Source organism: Astatotilapia calliptera, chromosome 12 (genome assembly GCF_964374335.1).
Source record: "Astatotilapia calliptera chromosome 12, fAstCal68.1, whole genome shotgun sequence".
NCBI classification, from domain to species: Eukaryota; Metazoa; Chordata; class Actinopteri; order Cichliformes; family Cichlidae; genus Astatotilapia; species Astatotilapia calliptera.
In genome coordinates this window covers 1,200,489-1,224,933 of record NC_137433.1, presented here as the reverse complement: position 1 = coordinate 1,224,933, position 24,445 = coordinate 1,200,489, and the positions used below count along the sequence as shown (strand labels likewise).

Below are 24,445 nucleotides of genomic sequence, written 5' to 3'. Positions count from 1 at the left end.
ACAGTTTGCATTCAGTTAAGAACATGAATGTAGTGGTTTGCAAAACCACAACTTAAAGTGGTTTTCACTAATGAACAAAAGAAAAGATTTGTTACTTTATTCTTTGCTCTTTCCTGAGATTTATCTGGTTTCTAACTATATAAACAGTAAATCAGCTGAGACACATCTTCATATTTCTGTTTGCCTTTCTCACTTTCTCTGTCATTCTTTTTGCTCTAATATACTTTAATAATAATAAAAAAGCACATTTTACCTTTTACTTTAATGTGATTTTGTACTTTCATTATCATATATTTTATGTAACTGGAATAATTTTTTTCACAAGCCTGAATTTTCACGAACAAATAAATAAATGTCCTTACGCTTATAATAACGTGATATGAGACAACATATTAAACATGAATATGATTGGGCGATATCAGCTGTGTACGTTGATATCCAGCTCCGTGTCATTTCAGCTGATTATGGTATAATTGTATAAATAACACAACACAGCAGAAATATTTTCTGTGGTACAGAAGACAGATTGAAAGGAAGTATCAGGGTTTTGGATGTGTACTCCCCGTATTTCCATCATTTTCACTGCATTTGTAGGTCAGTTGCTATGGCAACTGGAGCAGAGGAAGACTAGTGTTTAATTGATCCACTAATGCATTTAGCTGCACACTCACCACTAAGTTGCCTTTGTTTCCAGGTCACATTTTAGGGACAGACATTTACATAAAAGCATTTTCTGTTGCCAGAACCAATGATTATCAGCAGTTTCTACTTTTTGTCTATTGGCAACAAATGTGGTGTAAACACTGACTATTAAAAGCTTCAATATTGCCTCATCAGGGAATTATTATAATACTAATGCTGGTGAGGAACATAATAAGTTTGGCAGGAGCTTTTCTCCAAACACTGTGTAATATGGGAAATGCTAATAAGTAGTTGCATTACAAACAAAAGCAAACCCCAGGACTCAGTCACCATTAAACCACTATATATCCATTATGTTCTTTTTAACACATTAGCTGTAGCGCACAAAATAAAACATATGAATAATAAATCATTCAAATAAATAAACACACAAACCACGGGAGCTGAAAAATGTTTGGTGTAAAAATATCCTCCTGATATTTTTTTACAGTATTTCTACCAAAGTTCTGTTAATATGAAAACATCAACAAAGGCACTGAAAACAGAGTCTACAAAGACAAACAACGACCTCTGTTTAGAAGATGAAAGAGTTGGTTAGACTCTAAAAAAGGCCTGCGTCACCTGTAAAATTATTATCATTACCTTAGTTTAACCAGGAAGCTGCACAGAGATCAGCTCTGCTCTGGGAGGGAGGCCTGGCCAACACCAAAATCACATCTTTGTGGTATTTTGTGGGAGCATTGCAATTTCACATTCCTGTGTATGACTGTAGATATGGTCTTTGACGATAAAGCTGACTTCACACATCTACAGCATCACAAACACAAAACACATGGTTGCCGTTTCTTTAAAGGATGTCTATATAAGCAGATACTCTCATGTGAGCAAACCTGGTTAGACCCATGAACTAATCTCTGCTACCGTCGTTGTTATTGTTTCTTATCAGGATGTCCTGATGGCTCTGTGGAAAGCTTTCAGATCAGCTGGACTCCTCAGTGGACTGAGAGGAACAGAAGAAAAGAGAACAGGACATTCTTTCTGTGATACAGAGGTCACGACCTCACAGGGTGCTGTCAGCTCGCTGCCACGCTGAACAGCAAAGGCTGAATGATTTTAAAGAAAATGTTAGTAAATATTAAAACGATTGATTGTTTTGATGCAAACAAACTCTGTATTTTTAAACACCTATTAGCCACGAATACAAACAGTTTCTAATGAACACCTGAGTGAAGTTCTTCTGTAGGTTTAGTCTCATTGTCTTTATATGAAACACTCCTTCGTGTCGATGTCACACATTAGTTCAGCCTCAGAGGATTATTTCACTCTCTTTGCTGCTTTGACCCAGGACAAAACGGACGTGTGACTATAAACAAACAAACAACAACTACTGTGTTATATTCTGTTTGAATGTATGACAAATATGTTTCTATAGCTCAGGCTAAAAATGGGGACGGACATAAAATATCATTTGCTGCTTATACTGAGAAAAAATGTGAACATTTGGAGAAGTTTCCAGGAAAGCTGACGGTAAAGCAGTAAATCACCAGGTGAGGTAACACGCCACGGTTGTATTTGCCCCATGTCACTCGTAGCCAAAGGAGAGAGAGAGAGAGTGTGTGTGTGTGTGTGTGTGTGTGTGTGTGTGTGTGTGTGTGTGTCTGTGACCAAATCTCTGCAGCCACGGCTGCAATTGGGAGAAAATTGGCAGCATCACACAGACAGACCTGTGAAAAGCAGGAAAGTGCAGGACCGAGTAAGTTCCCACAAAAACAGGAGACACGAGTCGGGTAAAAGTGCGACGCTTTACACGTCTGCAGTAGATTCCAGTGTATACAGTGAGACATGAAGGGCAATTATTAATTATCCCAGACAGTAATGCTGAAATAGATAATTATGTGACAAACATGACATCTTCAGTCTTGCTTCTAAGTGATGAATGTCATGAGGAGACTGCAATTATGTCATCTCATTCAAGTGGGAGCATGGTAATTGGAGAATTAAAAGCACTTCAGCTAATTTTAGCTTATTCCTTAGAGTCTACTCTTAAAGGTAGGCTTGTAATCACTGCAGCACCCAGAAAAACACACAGCTGTACATGTTTAGGTGACAAAAAATCAGGCGCTTTGCTTTCCACAGGAAGGAGCCACCAGAGACGGAGTAGTGACAGTAATGATTCAGGGTTAGGATGTAAATGAGCCCGTCTTAAAGGATTTAATAAGCACAGATAAAGTCATTTAACTACATGTGTGTGTGTGTGTGCGTGAATCACTGCACAAACAGTGCCATGAATACACTCACCTGGCAGTTTTACATGTTTATTTCCTAGAAACTCCTGGTTCCCATCATGTATACATCCTGCACCTTACAGCTTACTTACTACAAGGTGGTGCACCTGTGCTGCACACCATCACATCAAACCAGTGTGCAGTGAGGCTCCAACATTTCAGCTGCATTTGTAGCACTGTGTACAACTTCAGTCATCGTGCTCATTTTTCATAAGAGCTTTCTATCAGTGCATCTGTGGAACGTAACTATTGCCTCATTTAAGTCATTATGTAAACAGTAACCTAATAATAAAAATAATACCTAATATAAGTCATTAAAGACCTTTCAATATATATGTGTCGTTTACTTTGCATAATATTAAATAATTAAAAGGATAATTTTGTACTAATCTGTGCAACACTGAGAAGCAAACAAAAAGAAGAGCAGAGACACATTTTTACTGACTTGGATCTTTGGGGTTGAAATAGTGGTGACCAAGAGTTGAACTTGGGCACTTCACACCGTTTATTAGGTGCAATTACATCCCAGCAGCAACCAATGGTTTAGCTGTTCATATGTTCTGTAAGTGTGTCTGCTGGGCAATTAGTCTATCTATCTATCTATCTATCTATCTATCTATCTATCTATCTATCTATCTATCTATCTATCTATCTATCTATCTATCTATCTATCTATCTATCTATCTATCTATCTATCTATAGATATAGATATAGATAGATTTACACACACGTACACGCACACACACCAATGGGAAGAGCATTTTAACCGCACTGGCATTAAAGGAAAAGATGGAATTGATTGGGCATTGAGGTCCGAGTGACACTGGAGGGTATCTGTGATGGCTGATTCCCACTGCCATTTTAACATGCTGCACAGTCTGCCACGAGCTGGGGCTGCTATTGAGTGTCTTCAGGATCCTGATTTAACTGGACATGCGGCCTTTTTCCATTTTGCTTCATTTCTTTCTTCTTTCTTTTGGTTTCCAGAGGCACATGGGATGCCCTTGGCTGAAGGGTCCCAGGCTGATTGCTGGTTACTGGGGTTTGATTGGTGCTGCTTCACTCCCCACAATGGCACTAAATTCGTGGGACGGCACGTAACTGAGAGGGATTGACCATATTGTCCAGAAGACAGTAACCAAAGCAATAGATGAATGAGGGTTTGTGATTTGTAGTTAGCAGAGAACACGTCATGATTGTAGCAGCGAGTTCTCATGTTCCCAGAAAATAAGTGTTTTTTTTAATGTTTTTATCTCGGATGTTCCTTTGCCATCACTCGGGCTGGCTCTTATTCTTGCTGTTCCACTCCTCTGTGTTCCTTCTCAATCTTTATGTTATTTCAGTTTGACAAAGTTTGATTATTTGTCTCATTAAAAACATGGAATAATGGGAATCTTTAAAGTTTCCTGTCACGTTGCCTGTTATAATATTCTTTGGTAAAGGTTGTTTTTGTTTAGATTATGGAAAATTCTGCACTGTACTTTTAAAAAAGTGTTTCTTTTTCTAATCACATATTGATTAAAGCACATTAGATCCATGTAACACTGCATGGATCTAATGTGGCTGCTCATAAAAGCTGTGTGTCCAACTCTAAACTTACTGTTTACACAGAAGCTGCTGCACCATCCGGCCGAGGCCTTCCTGTGTGCAGTTTGCATGTTCTCCTGTATTTGCATGCTCCAGGTACGCTGGCTTCCAGGTGTACCCTGCCTCTCACCCCAGCCTGTGACCCAGATAAGCAGAAGGCGATGGATATATATCTGACTGCATTACATCTTTAAGACTTTCAGAACAAGAACTGGGTGTTGAATTGCTGTTTGCTACTGAAATGAGCTCAGACCTTTGCATGATAACACTTCATATATCAACACTGATATTTGTGTCCACTCTTGAAGTATCATTTAAACACAGAAACATTCATTTATCAATAATTTATGAATGCACACATATGTGTTTTTTCTTGATAAAAGGTGCTTTTGTTTCTCCGCCCCTGAGCCTGGTTCTCATGGATCCCTGTTAAAAGGAGTTTTTCCTCCCACTGTCACCGAATGCTCTGATTTTTGGATTGTCTCTGTGATCGTGGGGTCTTTACCTTAAAGTGTGCTGAGGCGACTGCTGTTGTGATTTGGTCCTATGTAAATAAAATCAGACTGAACAAAATGAATTCTCCCACCATCTCAGATTTCATCATTTTAATTTTCAGAGTTTTTCTCCTGCTTAAAGTTGTATTTATAAATGTTAACATTTAGGTTTTTGTTTGGAGGAGAAAATTGAAAAGATGTGATTTAAATATTGTTGTGAAAACATTTATTACTTTTAAAACAATTTTAACAAACCAAGCAAAAAATGAAACAATAGAGGGAATAAGGCATTCAGACGGACATGGATCAAAATGTGTTTTCTCCTTAACCAGGCACGCTCTGCATGTTCACAGCAGTGTCTCCATCATAATGCGTCTTTACTTTCTGTACGCACATCCCTGGATATGTAGTCAAAGAAAAAACTTTAGCATGGAGGATGCAAATCTTTGCAGCTATCTTTCAATCAGGCGATGGGTTAGTGCTCTTGGGATGACATTGAACGAACATTTCCTTGCTGCCCTGCCTTTCCTATTTCTCCAATGTTCGGGAGAAAAATGGAGTTAATTAATTGGCTGGGAAAACATGGGGATAAAATGTGACACGCAATACCACGCGCAATTTATCTCCCCTCTACAGCTGCTTGTGAGGGCGTCTTTGAATGAAGAGCACGTCATTCTCCGCTGTGGTCGCTACAACATCGCTCCGGCTGGGCCGGCGCCCTGAGACACAATCGCTTTAATTAGAACATCTTCATTTAAAAGGACGTAAAGCTACATGTGTGTTATGCAGAATATAGGGAAAGTGTTTTTCTTTCCCGCTTGCTCATTTTGATCGGTGCTGGTGTCACTCTTCGTACAGGCCAGTCATTGCAGTATTTGGCAGTTTATGTCTGTTGGATTAAACAGAAATTTGATTTGCATGTGACATCGGGGGTTTAGTGCTTCAAACTGTAGCTTCCTGGATTTAGCATGTAGACAGGCCTATCCGTATGAATGCGGCTGCTCTGAGAGGTTCAAACCACTGCTTTGTGTTGGGGCAAGAGGTTATGTAGAGACTGGAGCCAGCCCTCTCCTCATCTCAACACTTACCTCCCTCTTTTGTACTCTAGAATTGATGCACTCAATAGTACAGTAGGCTTTCTTTTAATCTTGCTGAATTGATGCCACTGCTTTTTGTCTGCTTTAGCTCTGAGTTCAGAATAGATGTTCTCAACAGTGGGTGCTCTTTTGATATCATCACTGAATCTTCCACCCCCCCCCCCCAGTTTTTGAAAAACACATGTGCAACCAACAAGATGTATAACCTTAAAATGTTCTATTCCTCGTAGCACAATAATCATGTTGCGCTTCTTGAAAGAGTCCTTTCTTCACGGAGAGTTCGCTGAATCAGGGAAACATTATCTCATTTTCTCTCAATCAATTCTCCCCCAAAGTAAGAGTTTCACTTCAAATGCATTTTGTGCCTCAGATATTATTTCATGTTTCAAATGAATAAATAATTTCATTAGATGTATGTCACCTGTACCACCAACAATCATTCTCTCAAATTTGAGACTAAAGAAAGGGATTTTCGAAGGAAAAGCCTGGAAGACGTGGATTTGAAAATCAACATTTTTGGTTAGCATTGCTGTGGCCACTTCACTAAAGCCACGGCAACCACACACATGCTCTGTGCCATCTACTGTACAGGAGGTAGATTTACAAAGATAAACCCCAGTCAAAAAGGAGATAGCAGGATAAAAATGAAAGCCTACCATACATCACAACCAGAGCAGAAGATGTTGACGGGCACTGCAGGAGTCAGAAAAGCCGAGACTTACACTGTTGAAGCTACACTGGGGGAATATCCCACTCACCCTGAGGTAGACATTTGCTGCTGTCCTGGCCTGTACTGGCTGAAAAAGACTAGAAAGGGTTTAGTGTGTTCACAGAGTCTTAGTCCCGGTGTACTGAAACGTGTCGGAGGTTTTAGGTTAAACTTTGCTGGTGCTGGTTTAGCTCACTGGGATGAGCAGGGGGCCATATGCTGTATGGCTGAGACCACATGTCTTTATTACTTGACATTTTCTTTAATAGTTGATTATTAATAAATAGTTGCATCAAAACTACTCCAAGCATTTCCAGGTATTAAGGCGCAATAATAAACTCAATATTTACACTGTTACCTTCAAAGAAAGGAAATTACCTAGTAAAATATCTGCATTAGTAACATTTCACCATTATGATATGGTAATATCCAAGGCATTAGCTAATATTACCTTATTATTATGGGGTTACTATCACTATACAGTCAGTGCATAAACTAAAAGGCTGTTGTAATTTTATTCCTAGCTAATTTTGAAAATGTTACAAATACAATTTATTATTATACTGTTCCTGTTTCCACATGATTACCCACAGTGTCTGGCCTCTTAATGCCTTATTATATAACTTTCAGTATTAGGAGCTAAAAGATGTTCATCAAAGCTATTACTGAGTTATTTCTTGGGTAATAACTTCCTATTTCTGTATTAGTACCTTCTTGTTTCCAACTATTACCATATTGAGTTGTAACTAAGGTTTCAAATGCAGTAACCCAAATCCATCTATTAACTTATACTAAAGTTTGTCTTATCTTTTCTAATTTTGATGGAAACTAATGTCTGTGAAATATTTTAATTTTTGTAGCATTTGTATTACAGCTCGGTAATAAAGTGCTAACAAAGGGTAACAAGGCAGAAACACAAGCGTAATAATCTTATTCTTATTTAGCAAAGTAATAACCACTTAAGTAATATAGTGATAGCGACAGTGGTTCCAGTGCAGTAATATTACACTGAAACCTATGTAACTGGATTATAAGGACCCAACAACTGGGTGTAATAATGTGGAAATACAGCTCAGTAATAAAGTGGTAATAATAACAAGACAGAAACAAGAATTAATTAATGGTAATTTCCAAGTTATTACCACTTAATTCCCTGTGGTCATTTCTAGATAATAAGCAGGAAACAGAGCTGCAAAATTGCCTGTTTCTATTTATTAACATATGAATAACCATGTTTATAACTTATTAAAACACACAAAATATTACCGGGAAACACCTGCGACAGTGTCTGTGCAATAAGCAGGAATACCATGGTGCTGTGCCACACTGATCATTGACTGACCCTGGCCAGCCATAGATCCAGCCTCTCCTGCAGCAAGTAGCACCAAGCCGCCTGCTTGCATCCTGGAAAATTCAAAGTTTTGAAAGAAAAACAACGTTAAAGCAGTTTCACAGATACAGATGGTTCTATTTCAAAATGAATATAAAATGTGTCCTTATGATTTGTGTATAAAGTTAAATAATTCATTCATGTTTTTCATCACATTGGAATATTTGATGTCTGTCTGATATAACAAAATAAAAATTCCCCACTCGCCCCTGCAGGCGGTCTAGCCTCCAAGCTCGGGTCCTCTACCAGAGGCCTGGGAGGGTCCTGAGGGTCCTGCAGTATCTTAGCTGTTCCCAGGACCGCGCTCTTCTGGACAGAGATCTCCGATGTTGCTCCTGGGATCTGCTGGAGCCACTCGCACTGGAATCACATGGATCTGTCAGGCCCACCAACAACAAGAGGAGCCATAGTAAGTGGTCAGTGCTGAAGGCCTGGGGGTCCAGTCACACCTGCTCAAACTAGCTTTAAGGACCATAATTAAAATGATCTAACCCGTTTGAATAAACAATAATGTAGCATAACTTCTACCATTTACCATAACATTAAGGTTAAACTACAAACTGCTGGCAAATAGACAAACAGGCTTTTAGGAGGACAAAGATAGTGAAAGTGTGCAGAGAAGCATATATATCTAAGCATGTCTGAAATCACCCACTGAGCTGTAGAATCAATACATGTGTTTTAAGCCCCACACCTTATCTTAAGACTTTAACATTAACCTTCCATTAACCATTACACAGGCACTTAATTCCACTGCAATCGATAATGTTAATTCAGAAAAGCTTTTGCTTCACTTTTAGAGACATGTGTATTCATATTATGGAAAAGTGACAATCTTCGGACGGAGCTATTAGAGGCCAAAAATGCTAATAGAGCCTGAAATATGTCACAAAGACATGAGTTATGACACCAAATGTGTTTCTTCGTGCTAATATAAAAGGTCAGTGGCTTTTAGGGCAGTGATACCAAAATGATGGGGATACCCTCTGTCTTGCTTTAACCTCCCACTCTAATTTTGCCCAGTGGAATACAATAAATGGTGTGTATAATTGAACATTACTTCCCTGATGATTTCTGGTGTGCCTGGCATGGATATTCCCAGGTCAACACTTATGTCACTGTAAGGGAAAAATGGGACTAATTTTGCTCTTTGATCTCTTTTAAATGATAAGAGAGGCAAAGAATCATTATCAGTCTTTGAGGAAAGGAACTCGGAGGAAGTGACTTCAATGAATCATTTCTAACTCAGCCAAAGTGCATAAGAGCGTATGCTGCGTGATGCATGCAAGGCAGAACAGGAGACGCAGATTACTGACGTGGACACTGCAGGTTTTGTATCTTTTAATTCATTTCAGTTTTATTTATAAAATCACAACAACAGCCTCCTCAAAGTGCTTTATACTGTAAGGTAGACACTACAATAGTACAATAATTAGAACAAGGATAACTGCTTTACATTAAATTCACGTGTACTGTGTGTGATTTAGTTACTGACACACTGGCGTCTGTGGTTTTGGGTTATTTTGCGTGTGCCATTTGGATCTTTAGCTGTCAGAGTTGTTGTCTGAAGGCCAACGGATTTACTTTACCAGGTGGATCATCACTGCTGGGTCTGGAGATGGTTTTTAAGGTACGGTTTAACTTATTATTGTAGTCTTTACCTTACAATAGAAAACGGCTTTAGGCAGCTGTTTTTGTGACATGGTGCTATATAAATTAAATTGAATCAGTGTGTCCTGGTTCCTCAACATGTGGGCGTTTTTTATATCCGGGTGACGTCCATCCGATATAGCTTCAGTTTTCTATCTCACATATGGCGGACCGGCGTGGGTAGCATTGGTGGCCTAGTCTGGGGAGCCTTACTACTTACACATGCCCAGGCTGGAAGCTGAACCCTCTCACATTTGATTATGTACCATTTCATTGTATTCACCTAACACAACAACAACAACGTCATTCTGGAATTTCATACAAAGATGCAAAACAGATTTAGACAAAATAACACGCAGGTTAGTTAAAGGAAATATAAGAGATGCAGCGATGAATTGCTTCCAGATTTACTGTCCTATGAGCTGAACCCTGCCCTGCGATCACTCTGTGGAATATTAATGAGTGAAATCTTCCCCCGTCAGTAAAGCACAAAGCCATCAGCTGACCCTGAGTGTGACGTTCTCTTTTCTGCATCTGTTTACAGACCAGATGTTTATCCCTCTATAATTTGTGGAATAAAGATGTTTAGCTTGTAGCTCTCATCCATCCTCTTTTTAATCAAGCTAATGGAGACAGCATAGACTGTATTGATCCTTCTCACTGTGGTTTTCACCATGAATCAGCCACTCCAAGCAGAGCAGCCATCCAGCATTTCTTATACCCCCCTCCCCCGTCCCTCCCCCATCATTTTGTGATGTTTGAATAAGCACAAAGAGGCACATCTCTGCTCCCCAACTTCACAAATCTCACACCCTGCTTGACTGATGTGTAACCTCTGAGTGGCTGAGCTCTTGACCTGTAAGGAGAGGCTAATGTCTGCCCCCTGCTAATCTGGTTGGTTCGGCTGCCTGCCGCAGCGAGGGCAGCAGGCCAATTCAAAACTCCAGTAACAAATCAGATGGCACCCAGCCAAGTGTCATAAGAAACAGACAGGTAATGACAATTCACTTACCCCCTGTGCAAGAATCACTTCTCCCACAATGTACCTGTCACAGAGCTCTCGGTAAGCTGAAGCTATTTCTTCCTACTGTCTGACACGGTAATTGCATGTTAATTTTTTTGCACACAGCTTTTGGGAGGAACTGTGATGAATCATACGAATCATGCTGGTAAACTTTTTTCTCCCAGTGAAACTGGATCCCACCATGGCAAAAATAAATGCAGTCATCCAGATATATGAATGACACCAAGGAAGAAGGCTGTGCACCGCATTCAATTAACTTTCTGCCATATGTTGCAGTACTGGACATGCTTTCGACAGGAAAAGGTGCTGCAGGCTGCAGGACACTTGATGTTATTTTAGATCATGTGCAAAAGCCTTGAGCTTCCCGCATACGTTACTAAGAAAGTGAAAAATGTACAGAACATTTATCAAAACATGTCCAAACATACGAGGCACAAATAAAATAATGTAAAGCTCTCCTTATATCTATCTATCTGTCACACACACACACACACACACACACACACACACACACACACACACACACACACACTTTTTGCTCTGAATGTCTTTTTGAAACATGTATCGCTCATTCTTGTCTCGTGTCTCACAACATACACAAAAACGAGTAGCAGCCGAATGACTGATCAAACAAAAAATACTGTGAACTCCCAAAATCGACGTTATGATTTCCTGTCCCGTTAAAGGCACTGAAAGCAGCATGTTAGTGCTAACACGCATGTCTCTCCAGCTGATCCAGAATCAGTTGCTACAGATGATGTCGCTCCTCTGTGGAGGCCCACAGGCTCAGGTGATGTGCACAAACTAAACGTTGTTGGAAACGTTTGCAGATCGTAGCTGCAATAACATACATACATGTAGTCAAGTAAAGCTCTATAATTTATTATAACTTTGTTTATATTCATTTGAAATTTCAGACTAACTGAGTAACCCTAACCTAAGCCCCGCCCCCATCCACAATCACATGAGGCACAAAGCCTGCTGCCATGTTTGTTTTATAGGTAGCTCCTTTGTGTTGTTTGGACTGTGGAAGTCTGTTGCCGGTTCACATAAGTAGGTCAGAAGCACAGTATTGCTGGCGTCTGTCCACGCTGACCCACAGAGAGATGAGTCTTTCACTTCTCTGACAAAAGTGTTGAAACTCTTTATTTTGGCCTGAAATTTGATCCGAGGGAAGAGAGACGGCTCTCTGTAAGTGTCTGAGGAACACAGAGACGGTAGGATGGCTTCGCCGCTCAGGCTGCATGACACATCCAGCCTGCACAGCACACACGACCACTGTGAAGCAACATGTCCTCTGATCAGATACACTGGGGGTGACATCTTGGCCCTCCCTGTGATCCAAGTGTTGTATTCAGGCAATAATAGTGAGTGAGCGGCACTAACATTAATTTGGTCCAATAAAAAACAGAAACAGGATTTTAGTTTATAATTTACAGTTCATCTCATGTTTTCCTTATTGGTGCAAGTAAAACCACTGAGCAGTCTTTCTGCTCACGTCCTCCATCGTCTCAGCGGGACAACGCCGCGACTCGCCCCAGCACTGCCAGGCTTCTCCTGCATATAACATGTGTCATTTTCCTGGGAGATGTTCAGTTACTGCTCTGTGAAAACAGCCATTCTCTGTTCCGTTGCACTGTCCTGGTACTTCTGCCATAGTGATGGCCCCATATCACTTTGCAAACAACACAAAGCGGCTTCAGAGATTAACCTGGCTTAATTAGAAATACAATAACCTGCTGGTGACAAAAGTCTGAGGCATCTTTCAGGCCCGGTGAGGAGAGCTGATGATTGAGAGGAGCACAGGGATTGACACTGGGGGTCCCTGATAACTGCCCTAATTCCTCCTCCAGTGTTTCTCCTATTTGAAGCAGGACATGGCTGTAAAACAGAAACGCGTTACACTCGTATGAACAAGCTTCACTGAACTGTGGTGAGCTCAGCAGTCTTTTTATAATAAGGAAATATGGTTTAATATCACTCTGGCAACAAAGATGATATTTGTTTGTCTATGAATAACCCCTGTGGACTCCACCAGGGCCTCTTTGTTCATGTCCACATTTTAACATGATGAAAATTTAAGCTGGTAAATAAATACAAATATTCTTCTCATCTTGGTTTATTTAGTGAAACGTCATCTTATTTTTAATAAGGAAGCCCCATTTAATAAAAACAGCATCATAAAAATATATCGTACAAATACTGAACAATTTTAAATAACATTCAAAATTCAAAGTGTCTCTTTTATTCCACTTTATGAAACAAGCTAAATTTCTCCCTGAGAGCTCAACAAGTCCATCGTCGGCTGTAGCGATGGACAGACCAGTCTTCCAGTGATACTTTAGCAGCCAAAGCCAGTATGGAACTGGAACGGCCACAGAAAAGAAAGTGGATCTACCAGGTGGCTGCACACTTGAAATTCTCATTATAGTTTCAGGGACACAAAGCAGGACAAGGTAGTGAAGACAGGGTGACAAAGAGAATCACCTTCCTCACTTTCCTTCACCTGGAGAGGGCCTTCAATGGCACACACACACACACACACACACACACACACACACACACACACACACACACACACACACACACACAGCAGCACGTCAGTAAAATAACCGAGTGACGTTGTATTATGCTGTTTAAACCTGCTGTATTCTGTCATCTCACAGTGTAACACTTTAAGATGTCTCCACCGTGGCTGCCACAGAGTGTATGCCCTGGACTGAGTGACAGACAATGCTCATTTAAAACACAAAAGGACATAGAGTCTTATTCAGTCTACAGCTGCCCTCTTTCAGACCTGTATTCTAAAGCCACTTTCTGTTGTCCCCTACTCAGGTTTTTCCCCACGGAGCGAAATAAAGCTGGGGCCCACTGTATAGCATTTGGTGTGAGGGGAGAGAAGGCTTTGCCTGTTTGAAATAAATAAAAAACCCTCTCCACTGAGAGGACACCTTAGAGGTGCACCTTCTTCTTTGTCCTGGGCAGTTGGCAGGAAAAATGGAAGGCAAAGTAGGAAGGGAAAACATAATGCAGGTGGGCAATTCATCCCTAATGTGTTTATGAAAGATTCTTTGATAAAAGTCGTGTGTGTGTGTGTGTGTGTGTGTGTGTGTGTGTGTGTGTGTGTGTGTGTGTGTGTGTGTGTCGGGTGGGTGGGGTACGTCTGCTGATTCCCAATGAGGTTTTTTGTTGCTTTTCTCCAAGTTTCCAATTTGGCACCTTCCCGGCGAGCACATTGTGTGCTTCCAACTAACCCACTAACAAAGCCAACATGTCTTTGTTCACGGTGAGCCGCGAGGATTTTCCTTCTTCAACGTACAGATTTTCACGTTAGTAAAAGCATCTGAGATGATTGTCGAGCTCTGTGTGTTTTACCAGAAACAAACGTTGTGCTGTTTGTTCTGTTGGACCTTCATGAGTCTCCTCCACACTGCTCTGGATGAATGACACGTTATTCATGCAGTCAAGTCAAGATTTTACTTACAGGCAGAATTATGTTGTTATTAATATGAAAGGTGTAATGTTCACAAATGATATTTACATGTTTTGATGAGGATCATGAAGGTAGAAACACAAACACATAGGAAGAAAAGAGGCAGAGTGGGTCACTCACAAGGTTGATGGTCCAATGCCCAGTCTCCCAGCAGGTTGCTCAGAGGAAGAGAATAAAGCCCTGTGTGAGCGTCCGACTGCGCTCCATAACCGAAATCTTTTAAACGTCTGTTTGTAACGACGCATCCGTCTGAATACACACACGACAAACTGAATGATTGTACATACAGAGAGATCAGATCACAGATGAACCATGTGGTCAGTGAGAACATAATTATACATTTTTGGACTGTGGAAAAATTTTGGTTCAAACATGTTGCCGTCACCTGCCAATAATCTCCTCCAGAGCAACAACCCAGTCTCCATATACAGTCAGCACACTATCACACTGATAGTACTATTGAGTGACAGATGATCAGCTGCAGCAGACGTTGCCCAGACTCCAGCAGTCAGGACATCAGCACACGGACAATAATAATGCCTCACTAGTTTTAAACAGGAAGCGGAGACGCTCCGGAGACGCTGGGAGCGGATTTAATTTTTATACTTTTGTGAGGCACGTTCTGTTTTTGCACTGTGTCAAAATATAGGTCTGATTTTTGTTCTCTTGCAACTATCTTGTCCCAGTTCAGACCTTTTGTGGTTTATGGGGCTGAGATCCTGTTTCCAGCGGAGCCACCTGAGCACGAAAAGTGTGCGTACGTCTGTGACGAGCAGCAGAACTGCAGCGTGAACCCGAGGTGACGGCGTCAGAGGCAGCTTTAAAATCTCAACGCACTGAGTGTCACTGTGAAATCGAGACTGAAAATTAAGAGAGTTGTGTTACCATGAAGTGCGTGGAAGGTTATAGAAATGTGCAAAACATGTAACAAAGCTACACACGCTCCTCTCTGCATACTCTTCATAAAGGGAAGGACATCAATGGTCTCAAACAGTATTTTGTCAGAAGTTTTTATTTATTTCTTTTCTCTAATTATTTACACATATATTGGTTACACTTTCTGTTATTCAGTGACAATAAAGCAAATTATTATCACTTCATTATCAAAGTAAACAGGCAGTTTTACCTGCAGGCCTGGTTATTAAACGACCATCAGGTGTTTCTCTGCATTAAACATAATATTTGCATTGTTACCTAGAAACAAAGAGACTTCAACATTAGTAAGAAATATCTGAATATGTTAGAGCATCTGCCAGTATTACCTCACTACTTGAAGTTATTTATAAAATGATATAGATATGTTTCTTTGGCAGCTGCTAGCAGATGATCATTTTCTTAACAAATTATTGATATATCATTATAAATTAGCTTTGGCGTAAATGGTGAAGCTGTCATATAAATCCTGAGTGGTAAAAAGGCCTATTGTCAGAATTTAAAAAAGTAAATTAATTAATCCATTACTAAAAAAACAGAATAACAAGTATGAAATAATACACAAAAAAACTTCCAGGTCAAACTCTTACAGGTTCGTCATGCATTTCCTTTCCTCACACTGTTTAGATCTGTACTGAGCGACCTCCTGCCCAGCCTGCAGAATTCAGCTGCTTTGGACCTGATTAAAAATCTGTAGCAACAAAAATGAGTGTTTTTCATGTTTGCTGTGTATTATTTTTTGCAGTATTAACATTATTAACATTTTTATACTAATTTGAACTCTTTTTCATGTGTGAGGATTTGTTGCTGCAGCTTCAGTTAAATCTCTTAAATACAGTGTTTAAAATGATGAAATGAGTCCACGTGTGTAGCTTTAAGTTCAGACCTGCTGTTTAATCATTATTATCACAAAAACACAGCCGTAGCATTTGCTGCACAAACTTTATTCAAATCATAGCCATTGAGCTGCGCAGTGAGGATTAGCTGATCTACATACATATAGAAGCAATACTTGAGATTTGTTATGTGAACAGTTCCACAAATATATTTCAAGTAGTGGAAAATGAATGCAATGAGTAATTTTTCTGTGACTTCTCTGAATTTACTTGTCAGTCTTTTAACCTGAAACAGTTGTGGTACAAAATGCATGCAGATATTCCCATCTCAAAAGTCAAATTGCTGGCAATAGGTGTTATTAAATGTGGACTACAACAGACATGACAGTTATTAACCTGGGAACGTACAAAATAGTGAATATGTACAGCCGACAATTTCCACGGTGAACAAAGGTCATTTTGATTTGTCGATGAAATCTGTCTGCATAAATCAGGGAAATAAATGTAAGTGGGAAAAGTGTTGAGACGTGAAAATAGAATTTCCTGCAAAGAGAACGACAACGTCATTATTAGTTTGAAGCAGCTGCTCTGTCTTAAGTCCTCGTGCGAGCTGCAAATATGACAGGTTTTGGCACTTTTATCTGATCCTATTGTGTAATAACAACACATTGTTAATCAGCTCAATAGATGAACAAACCTGAGATCCTGTAGACAAAGGCTTTGTTGGCAAAGGATTAAATATCACTAAGTATTTATTGCTCTTCTGTGATGCAGATTCTCAGCTTTGGCGGCTGTTTCCTGATGTGGCACTAAAGTCAGCACAGTCTCAGAGTGTCCAGCATGCAGAGCAAAGAAACTGACCGACACAGCGCATTAACCATTGCTGCTGCAGGCTTGGAGTCAACTGTGATCAATGGAAAACTATAAAGAATATATGATGTTATACTATGATGCAGTATATAAATGTCTAAGTGTCTATATTTAGAAATAAAAACAACCTCTGTTGCTCTTCACCTGGAAGTGTTTTATCACAGAGGGTTACTGAGAGATGTCCAAAATATTATGGACACCATTTATATACAGTGCTGATGTTCACCAACATTGTTCCTCACTGCCATAAATTATATTTGTCACTATGAAAACACGACCATGCAAGAAGGTTAATTTTAATAGAGAGGGAATCATGGCTCGAAGGTCGACAGCCCGATGTGGAAATGTAATCATTCGGTACAATAATACAGAGAAACCCCAACAAGTACAAAAGTTCAGCCAACACCTGTGTACTTCAATAGGCTATCGCTAAAACAGGGGAAATGCTCCCTTCATGAAGAAGAGAGTAAATGATGAACATTTTACACGACTGTAGTAAATACACAAACGTAGCTGATTTTTAGGGCTTCAGCTGGAAACTTTCATCAGGTTTGGTTGACCCAAGAAAATGTGACGGCATCAGAATGCCTCAGATGTCTGCCACACTATGTCCATATGCTGTATGAATTATATCTGAGTATGACTTCACACCACAGGCTGTGACATGTAAAACCAAACGCCTGCAATCTGTAAACTTTTACAGGGCACAATAATGCAATGTTTACAATCTGCAAATAATGCAGCGCTCCCATCTCGTCCACAGATATCTAAGTGCTATTTAGCTCTGGAATAGCAGATAGGACATCAGCGAGTGCTGTTCAGTCTACCTGGTAAAAAGAAAGAATTTAGCCCTGCAGAATAAAGGAAACTACAAAATCACTTCAGTTGTTCAGCAGCTTCTTTTCACAAGAACACCCTTGGCAGATCCTTAAAATAGAAAGTTAGCTGCTTGTGTCACTCAGCTGCTGACAAGCATAGGATAAGAGAGCATGCTACAATCTCTGTGTACTGTATCTGAATCCTTAAACAGGCTACTGGACAGGGACAGCACAAATTACAGTGGCAGGGCATTTATAGAAGTAGGGGATCCTAGAAGCTACTAAGTGGTCCCTATCTGTTTTGGAGAGCACACTCGTGGTTCACTCTGACTCATGCTGGGACATGCACATCAATGACAAAGCCTGATATGTATACACACATATACCCTGACTGCCGTGAGGATCGAGCCACCAGCAATAATGCACCGCAGACAATTTGCATAATTTTTAAAAAATGAAGAAAAATTATGCAAGTTTAAAACAAAAGGCTGTTTGCTGTAGCTCAAAACACAGTCCTGCATGCAGGCAGTTCTAGACAATATAGTATCGGGCTACATACTGTCACACGATAAGAACAAATTTTCACAAAATACTGGCCCCTCATATACCATACCTGGCACTGAATTAGACCCGTCCGCGTGGCGTGCTCAAAGTCAGGCCAACAACACTAAAAAGAAAAGTAAACAACATCAGAAGAGTTAGTGTTAGCATCGTTTTTTAGTGAAAACTACATGACTCAAAACAAACTCTATTAAAGTTGAACCTCATCTCTGATTCATGCTGGGATGCCTCTAAGACAACCAAGTTGCTATACATTAATACTCAAGGAACATACTGGTGTCATCCAATTAATTTTAATTTTTTAAACTCAGTTTAATGTGATGTAAACTTGTTTATATTGTCACAACACAGCTGCCTCGAGGTACTTTGTACTGTAAAGACCCTGTAATAATGCAGAGAAACCCAGCAATCATATGACCCTTTATGAACGCTAAGGTGGACAACGAGATGAGACTATACCTGCTGTGCTGTCTGTGGCCTTTTGTTCAAATTCTCTAAGCTGGTTAAGTAGAGGAAAAAGTCTGACATATTTCATGACCATTAAATGTTAGACAAGGCTCTGAAAACGAGGTTACAGTTACAAACAAAAACCTCTGCTTGTGCGCACAGACCCTAAATCACAACAAATAAGACAATAGTAAGACAAATTACTACAAAGTCTTGTTACCGCTCTTCATATAACAGTGTGACAAAGTCCTGAATGCAGCCTGCATGTTAGTACATCAAGGTCCATCTGAGCTTTAAGTAAAATACACTCAGCTTTTCCTTGGATTTTAAGAGTTGCTCAGTTCATACAGGAACTGCAGCAGTCGGGGTTAACGTGTCGCTGTGTTGCTCCTCCATGTCAGCCATTGAGACTAGTCGCAATTTATTCTGAGGAAAAAAAGAGAAACAACAAGACATTTTTAAAAAGTTTGTCATTTTATAATTTTTTTTACCTAGAACATAAACAACATAAACAAAAAAAGGATTAGGGCTGTGCGATATGACGATATATATCAGATTACGATATAAAAATGTCTATCGTTTCATATTATACACTATTCTTTGTTTTGTGGTGTTGCAAAATAAACTGTTTACGGCAATATTTTTTTCATGGTTTTGATGGTCACTGTAGTTGCTATATTATTTCTTAAAGTTCCCTCCTTCTCTTATACTTAAAATAACCACACTATGGACGGACAAGTGACTGTTTTTACGCGTACTTTCGTTACCAACAATGAGGATAAAACCATCGTGTGGCTCCGCCGTCCGCTTGTTTATTTTCCACATAAACCTTTCACAATAAAGCTCAAGTTTCTGTTGAGACTTTTCAAACTAAACTGAAATGATATACATTATTCTCAAACATAAAATTTCAGAATATGCATCAAACAAATGACCTCAAATAAAAACATCAAGTAACTATAAATGGCGCTTACAGTCACCACGCAGACGAAGGCACAGAGAATACCAGCATGGCCAGCAAGGATGAGGCAGAACCAGAAGGACCAGTCAAAAGAAATCGAGGACCTTATTGTTAAATGAGGGGCTACCTCTGTAGCATGGACATGGTTTGGTTATGAAAAGTCTGACACGCCCCAGAAAACTGTACTATGCAAATTATGCCACAAACTGGTCCCCACCACCACTCGAACACGACAAACCTCTTTAACCACCTACACAAGAATCACATGAAAGAGTTTCGAGAGAGTTTACGAATGAAAAGCAAAAAAGAGTCGTCAGGTGCTCAAAATAATCCTTAGACTCAAACGTTAGAACAGGCTTTTCCTTGCAGCACGCCGTGTAATAAATACTCAGAAAGAAAATGGCGGCCATTTAAACTCATGTCTAAAAATGTATAGTTTCATGCATCGGTCAAAACACTCGACTCCAGGTACACGATGCCCAACTGAAAACATTTCACATAAGTCGAGTTGCCCGAGAATCACAGAATTTACAGAAAATGCACTATTTTGTGATATATATCGTTATCAGGAGAGATACGTCTTATATTGGGATATGAGATTTTGGTCATATCACGCAGCCCTACAAAGGATTATAATTCACGTAGAGTTGCATACACATAACACCATTCTGTTGCAACAAAAGCAGTTTATAATTAAAGTAACATACATACCTTGAAAAACTAAATCAACCACAACATTAAACTCACCTTGTGTTTGTAGAGAAGGTGATCAGGGTTTTTCTTCATTTCCTGAGACCAGCTGCTCTGGATCATCACCAGCTTGTATCTTCATCTTTTTTTCCACTCGGGGAAGTCTTTCCTTTTCTTGGCCATTGCTCTGCACTGGAAAACCAAAGTGTGTGATCAAAGGTGAAATAAGGGATATTTTTCCACTGCAGGACTTAAAGTGCTTCAAGTAGTGATAGCTGTTGATCCATTTCTCAAATAATCTGTAAGGATCTGGATTTTTAAGAAAGATACAAATATCTCTGCTTATATTTGGCTAAAAGCTTGATATAGACAAGGCATATAGAGCCCCTGCACACCAGCACTGCACTTACATTATAGTTCAATCAAGAAATAGTTATTATTGATTTATTATTGAATTTTTTTAGTAATAATTTTTAGTATTTAATCACATTAGCACAGTGGGGTGACAAAAATATTCCACATACAAGAAATACTGCTCAGCATTTCATAAATTACATTTTCAACAAATGTTGGAGTAAAAACACAGTTACAGGGAAAATGTGTCTGTCTGTAAATATTAACTAAACATTTCTATGTGCTACAAAATAGACATACTGTAATTGTAAATGTGCTGAGGTGAAACTATACTTTCAATAATTTTACCACTACAGTCTGTTAACCACCGAAATAATCTATGCTGGTCAGCTAGCTAAAAGTCTTTACTTTAGCAGCCCAAATCAGAGGCTAACATTAGCATTTGCTAGCGTCAGCCAGGAAGGTCTGAGGCTTAAACTAGGGTTAGTGTAACTTTGCCTGAAACCCTTTAAAGTGTACAGTAGAGCCAACTGTAAAACACAGGTATTGATACAGTACTTATTAGAGTCCTAGAATAATTTCTAGAACCATGAAGTTCTCACTTTCCCAGTTATCCACATCGCTGACTTTTGCTAATTAGCTAGTTAGCAGTCACAGCTGTGTAATACCCAGAGAGACACAGACAGCTAACTATAATATTTATGAAAACTGGTTCAGCCACTGAAGGGCAAAACTGGTGGTATCACAGTAAAAATTATTTTAACATTAACTAAAATAAAGCTTAAGTCATGTTAAACCTAAATAACAATTATTTTAAAAAATGAGTCAGCAAAATATTCCTGACTTGTCTGGAGACAGCCGAAACCAGTTAACAAATAAATTAACAATTCTTTCTAAATAAAAACACGGAGTCTTTTGAAAAACATTATTTTAATAAAACGAAACATGAGTTTTAATACTTACCACAGAAATTTGAAGGCAGTTTCTCCAACTTCAGAATCCAAAATCCAGATGAAGCCTGAAAGAAGCCTAATGGCTGCTCTTGCGCTTACTTTTCCCTCCTTTTCAGGTTCTTTTTCCCACAATGCATTGCAGTAGTTGAGAAATACAGAAAAATACCTGTAAATGACTAATACGGAAAATTCCTTCACGTTTATACAGTAGATTGTACTGTATTTTTACGGATTTTTTTTTACAGTGTACTTTCTTTAGAACTGGGATGTGGTTTAATTTAGTTAAATCTGCAAGCTTAGTAGAAACATTAATAGCTAAGTATTTAATATTTCCAGATTGCAGTGGGGCAAAAGAAGAATTATGGAAGGAGCAATTCAACGGAAGAACTGCAGATTTTAACCAGTTTATTGAATAATCTGAAACTCTTGAAAAAGAGTTTATTAGCGTGACTATCTCAGAGAGATTGGTTTGTGAATGTTGGAGGAAAAGCAACACATCATCTCCATAAACACTGATCTTATGTTCTATGTTCTTGCATTTTGTTCATTATTTCCTGACCTTGGTCGGACACGTAGGCTTCTTCTAAAGATTTGATGTTTTTTTCTAGTTGCTGAATGTTTTTGTTTTCTTCTTTCTTTTTATGTGATGAGAAAGAAATTATTTTCCCCCTCATCACAGCGATGGACAAGTGAGAAGAAAGAAAATTCCTTACTGTTGGGGTGAAGGGAGCGCCATGTGTCGCAAAGCCCAAAGTGGCTCATATACTGTTTGATTATATTTGTGTACTGCTGACAGCGCTGAGGTCCTGCTGTTTTGAACCTTTACATTTCTTTCCCCAAGACCAAGTGTGCAATCTAGGTGTTCAGAGACGTGACTGGGAACAGGACCTTGTGTCGTTCCAGGATCTCTTTAGGGAACTGGTCGTTCATGCTGAAGTCCGTTCCTTTCAGCTCCCTGCTGCGACTCTTCACCTGCTCCTTCTGCTTGAAAAGACTAAATTTGGCCACAATAGGACACAGTCTCCCGACACCAGGCCTCATAGCTCTGATACGATGGACTGAGTCGAAGCAGTTGTTCTTTATGGTGTCCTCAGGAAGCTTCAGGTGGGTCTTAATGAAGGTTTTAACCGTTGATTCGTCGTCCTCTCCAGCAGACTCTGGGATACCAGAAGACACAAGGTTATCTCTCATGCTACGGGCCTGGAGATCAATTACAGTCTCTTTTATTATTTCATTTTCAATATCAAGCTGGGTCACATTCTCAGTTAGAGACTTGACCAAGTCCCGTAGTGAGATGGTTTCAGCAGCGAGTGTTTCCACCTGCTGCTGGCTGATTTCCCTCAGGGATTTAAATTCCCGGTGTAAAATCTCCACCAGGGACAACCTCGCATCGAAGCTGGACAATCACTTATTGATTGACTCCAGGATGTCGGTAAAGTGTTTACCGACGATGTTGTACTGGTGGAGTCTGCCGGACGACTGCCGGCTGGGGAAGATGCGCCCTGGGACCTCTTCATAACTATCCGGTCTTTAAGTCTGACATCATTAGCCGTGACTGGGCCCAAACTCCGCTACAGGTCTCAGAGTCAAACGAACACTGCGACATCACTGAAGGTTACAAACTGTCTAAATTCTTTCATCTTTAATCAAATGATCAGCATTGCTGCTTTACCAGTTGTAACAATTAAGTTTAACAGCCATTTATCAAGACATCACATATTTGCATAAGTGCTCTAACGTTTTCGGAGATGCCCGTTACCCACCAGCTGACCGCATAGCTGGACTGGCCATTGGGCATCCCGGGCATTTGCCCGGTGGACCGATGGTAATTTTTCATTTTTATGTTTGTTTTTGTAATGGTATAAACAATGAAAGGTGGTGGATTAGCCAATTGGTCATGGTCATTGGTCACAGCTGTAAAAGCTGCTGCTCATGATATCGGTTTGGAAACATGAAGGTGATACAAATCAGGCATATATACCAACAAGACAGTGTACATCACTGTCACAAGAGTGTTTGTTTTAGTTCAAAGGCTTTATGGTTTTTCCTATAATACCTGGTGGTGTAGTCGGTGATTTTTTTGTCAGTTCAGCCTTTTATATTATGTTTAACACGAGTGACCACCCGGTCAGCTGGTGGGTAACAGGCATCTCCGAAAACGTCAGAGCACTTGTGCAAATATGTGATGTCTATTATATGTGATGGTATTTGAAGTTTACACAGAAACATTCTCGCATGAAAATATCTTAAAAGTTTATTTTGTGACGCAGAAAGAGTAATATTTCAAACTCCGCCACTCTGTGTTCCTCCGCCACTGCCTCGTTTGAGCTTTGGACGAAATGGATTCTGGGATATTGCATTTCGTCATTTCGAGCTGATTGGAGACCAGAACAGCCAATCAGATTTTTTTGCATCCAAGTCTGTGATTGGCTGGTTTTGTGGCACAAATATAACGGTGTAGAGAAAGAGTTGAGCGTGCACAGGCAGAAATGTTGAGAGCGCGAGCAACACATTGCGAGCGAGCACAAATGCAAAAACTGAGCGAGAGGGGCTGCTGGTGTGTGTGTGGATAATAGCAAACACTGAAATACAGTTTTTGCACGCAGCAATGAATTTTAGTTCACTCAAATTCAGCTTTTCTTCACTGGAAA

General features: G+C 39.8%; 1 long non-coding RNA gene across 1 annotated transcript; it reads right to left on the bottom strand.

Moving 5' to 3' along the window:
• Positions 1-10,649: 10,649 nt before the first annotated feature.
• Positions 10,650-22,535, bottom strand: LOC113033176 (uncharacterized). Its single transcript, XR_003274004.2, has 3 exons — positions 21,805-22,535; positions 20,545-20,679; positions 10,650-19,262 (listed from the first exon to the last, which is right to left on the bottom strand). It is a non-coding gene; the product is annotated as an uncharacterized LOC113033176 (long non-coding RNA).
• Positions 22,536-24,445: the final 1,910 nt, after the last annotated feature.